Below are 4,302 nucleotides of genomic sequence, written 5' to 3'. Positions count from 1 at the left end.
TACATTTCAGAATAGCTAAATACGCAGGTCCGAGAAACGGTGCTTCTTAAACTGTCACATTCACTCCAAAGCCCATTCATCTCCTTCAGTATCCCAGAGATTAAGCACATGTTCTGTTTAGCTGTATAATAAAGTGGCCAACATGGTGCACCACTGACATCACAGGACAGTTGCCTATAAATCTAGACTTCTGACACTGGGCTCCAGCTGCACTTTCTTATAGGTCATCATCCTCATCTGGGAGAGCATTTGTCTGAGCAACCTCTAGATTGTGTTCATATGTGTTGCCACAGCTGGGTCCAGACAACCTCTGGTAGGGCAAGAGCAGTCACGGCAACAAACTCCAAGTTAGGTTCTCCAAATAGTTTTCTAGCAAGAGAGAGGAAGGGCTTTTCAAAGTTGTAGTTACTTTTGGCAGAAATGTCCTAGCACTGAAGGTTCTTCTTTTGGTGGAAGACAAGAGATTTGGCCTTAACTTTCCTGACCTTACTGTCGACTTTGTTGCCACACAGCACAATGGGGATGTTTTCACATACTCAGACCTCTATGTCAGTTGTACACATCATTGTAAGTTACCCTTGCTGTTACATCAAACCTTGTAATGTCACACTGGGCTTGATGTGGTACTATCTCTCAGCCTACCCAATTCCTCCTGACCAGCCATATCCCATACATTGAACTTAGTAGGTCCTCTGTTGGAGTAGAACACAAGGGAATTGACCTCAGCACCCAAGAGCTACATACTTCTCAAATTCACCAGTCAGCTGACGTTTTACAAATGTAGTTTTCCAGTACTGCCATCACCAGCCAGCATAAGTTTGAACTGGACTTGGGGTTCTCCTTGGGCAGCAATTGTGATGTTGCTTCCAGAAGCATTTCCTGCTCATCTGAGCCAACATTGATTATTTCTTTGAATATTTTTTCTATAATTAATTCTCACCGTCCTCTGACCTCCCAGTGTAATTTGAGATTTTGAAGTTTCTTATAACAATGGAAAGTTCACAAGGGCCACTAATTAGGTGTGAAAAATGATTCAAATACAAACCACTGTTTCAAGTTGTAAAATTATTTTCTTTGTAACTATAGGATGCTGAATATTTATAATAATTTTTTGAGGAAATATATAAATGTGATTATATAGCAAATATTTTCTGTGATTGAAAGTTATAAAAGCATTTTTCTCAAAGAGGGACTGATAATTTACCTACAGATTTGGGCCATTAGAGGGCCTGTGTTCTAGCCTAATTCTGTGCTTTATGACTTTGGAGAACATCACCTGGGTTGTTGGCTAACAGCATCAATTACAAAATAAGGGGGCCAAATTAAAGCACTTCTGAAGATATTTCTGTCTTTAAAATGCTATAAGCTCCGCCATATTGCTTATATTAGTTTCACTTAAAATATCATGCTTTCCTAAATAAATGGAATGTTACCTTTATATTTTTATGAATGCTTATATATCCATAGAGCAAAATCTGTCCTTGATTTTACTTTTGCAGAGGTAGTTACATTCCTAGGCAGATAGAACTGAGTAAGGGAATCAAAACATGACAAAGTGGTTTAATTTACGTAATCTCAACTTTGTCTCCTAAGCAGAACAGAGTGAAGATAATGTGACCAACTCACTATGCATAATGCATTGTGTAACTCTATGGCTCATGCTGACACATTTAGAATATTCACCTGAGACAGAAAAAAATTACGCAATGTGTTGATGCCTTGATAAGTATATTCTCAAACATTTTAAGTACTTAATTATAAGTTAAACACTGAAATCATGGTACAGAGGGCAGACTTACTCTGGGACCAATGTAAACTTGAATTATTATTAAACAAACTGGAGAGGTTTGAAAGTGGATTACCAAGAGATTTCTTAAGAACTAATTTTTATACTGGATTAGTGGAAGTTCTTATGGCTTATTACTTTGTATCCCCTTTAGAAATCTTTTTATTTATCTTATTTCTTACATATGCTTGAAAAAATCCTTATGAGTATTTGAGTTAAAAGAAAAATAAAAGGACTTTTAACATTTTTCTTGTTGCCTGATTCAGTAGAAATTGCAGATAAGGAAAATGCTATTAAAATAATTTTAAGTGTGTCTTTATTCCTGTACAAACGGAATGAGTATTAAAATTCACACATGCACATACACACATATTGTTAAAGGATTTAGATAAAAGCAGATAATATAGGAACAAAGTTTCCTTTAAAAACATTGTCTGATAGCATAAACATTACTAATTTATACTTATTTGTTTAACAAAGGAGTTGAAGCTGCCTAAAATATGGGTCCCATGAAAATGGTTTAAACAGTTGGGAAATTAGATAAAGGAAAAATAAGGTTAGGAAGACAACAAAAGCAGGGATTCAAAGAACACAGGTAGAAATGCATATCATAGGTCTTACTTACATAGTTACCAGAGGTAGGCCACACATTTAGCCCCATTTTACTGAAAGCAAGATAAAAGTATAAATTATGTTGTTAGCAAGACAAATTTAACCTACTGTTAATGAGAAGACAGGTATTTCTGCAACTGAAACTTTAAATACATTCCTTTTATGAAATCTTCTGGATAATGCGTAAATTAGAAAAAGATGCTCTGTGATGTGATGGACAATATACTCAATTGAAACCTTATCATAACTACAGTAATGTGTTTTTGTTTTTGTTTTTGCTTTTGCTTTTTCTGAGGGAGAGAGGGAGGGTGAGTGGGGGGGGAGAGGCAGAGGGAGAGGGAGAGAGAGAATCTTAAGATTAATCTTAAGAATCACTAAGCATGGAACCCAACACGGGGCTTGATCCTACAACTCTGAGATCATGACCTGAGCCAAAATCAAGAGTAAGATACTTAACTGACTGAGCCACCCAGGAGCCCCAATACAGTAATGCATTTAATACCACTTTTTAAGGTAATATTCTTTTGGATTCATTGATGATAAGACACTGTGGTGAAGTCCAGTAAGAGTGATTTTATGTTAAGCTGAAATAGGGCATCCTATTTGTATTGATATCAAGCTATTAAACACTGTATATTAACCTATTATGACATCTTTTTTGGACAAGTAATTGTATTTTTGTAGACAATAAGTCAAACAGCATTCTGCTTTCTTAGTTGTAGTATGTGCAGTTTGATTTGTACCACTGAGTAAGCTGGATGCTATCTTGTATACAATTAATTTCATAAAACACAAAACATGCTAAACTTCTGTTATGTAGTTGGTTATAAAGATGGAAACTTCTGGATGCTTTTCTCAAGAGCTTCAGTTCTAGTATTGTATAGAAAGCTCTCTGAAGTAGAAGGACTTGAGTGCCAGGATGGGCTCATTGGCCATTTTATCTCCTTTATCCATCACTAACCCTCTTTTGGAAGCAGATGAATGAGATGGTGCATAAAACAATCCAGAGGAAACTTCATTCTTTAGAGCTGTCCTTCTAAGAGTTGCATTGGAACCTTTAGTAACTGTGAATTAAATTATACACACACACACACAGACACACACACTCACACACACAATCTAATAATAATCTCTTTGAAAGATTTCAATAAAAATGGAGACATGAAGTTTCTTCTGTAGTATTAATTAATTCAAGTATACCATAAAAGAAATATAGTGTTTCTTAGAAACTTCACAGAAGTAAAAAGTAGAAACGTCAGCAGAAGTGATGACATATGATAACTGGTCTATGAGTTTGTCTCATTGAAAATGTAGTGCTTAGGAGAAGTTGAAAAGAAGTGGGCTGACAATGTTTGCAGTCACTATCATTTGCAGGATTTTGAGATTTGGACTGTTTCTGTTATTTTCTATTTACATTTTTGTTTTTTTCCTATTCTATACATTTTTGAGTTTTCTATAATGAACATGTATTAATTCTGCAATCGGAAAAATTAATTATGCCTGTTACTTCAAATTGATCATTTGGACAATATTCACAACAACCAGATTTAGTGAGGTCACTTTTGGGTCCTTGGACCTTTTAGCTAAAATGATATAGAACTAGAATATACCTTTTTACTTCAAATCAAACCTATGATTTTCTAAGTTGAAAGTAATGAAGTAAAAGAAATAATTCCATTACCCGTTCAGTGAGAGATAAATGCAGTCCAAGCCATAATATTTGTTAATGAATCTATTTCTGATTCACTTACACTGATCAGGGAGGAAGAATCCATAATGTTTGTGAGGAATGTTAAATTCATGAGAAGTAGAACTTTTATTAGGCCCAGGAAAATGGGTTAGAATTGAAAATCATTCCCAAGATCTGCCTTACCTTTGGGAGCAGAAGCCCCCCTTTTTTTTTT

The 4,302-nt window shown here is 35.2% G+C and overlaps 1 pseudogene; it reads right to left on the bottom strand.

The window, feature by feature from the left end:
- Positions 1–217: 217 nt before the first annotated feature.
- On the bottom strand, positions 218–879 carry LOC100474349 (annotated as a pseudogene).
- Positions 880–4,302: the final 3,423 nt, after the last annotated feature.

This window comes from Ailuropoda melanoleuca, unplaced genomic scaffold (assembly GCF_002007445.2).
Source record: "Ailuropoda melanoleuca isolate Jingjing unplaced genomic scaffold, ASM200744v2 unplaced-scaffold7037, whole genome shotgun sequence".
NCBI classification, from domain to species: domain Eukaryota; kingdom Metazoa; phylum Chordata; class Mammalia; order Carnivora; family Ursidae; genus Ailuropoda; species Ailuropoda melanoleuca.
The sequence above is the reverse complement of the archived record's forward strand: the minus strand, read 5'-3'. Positions and strand labels throughout refer to the sequence as shown.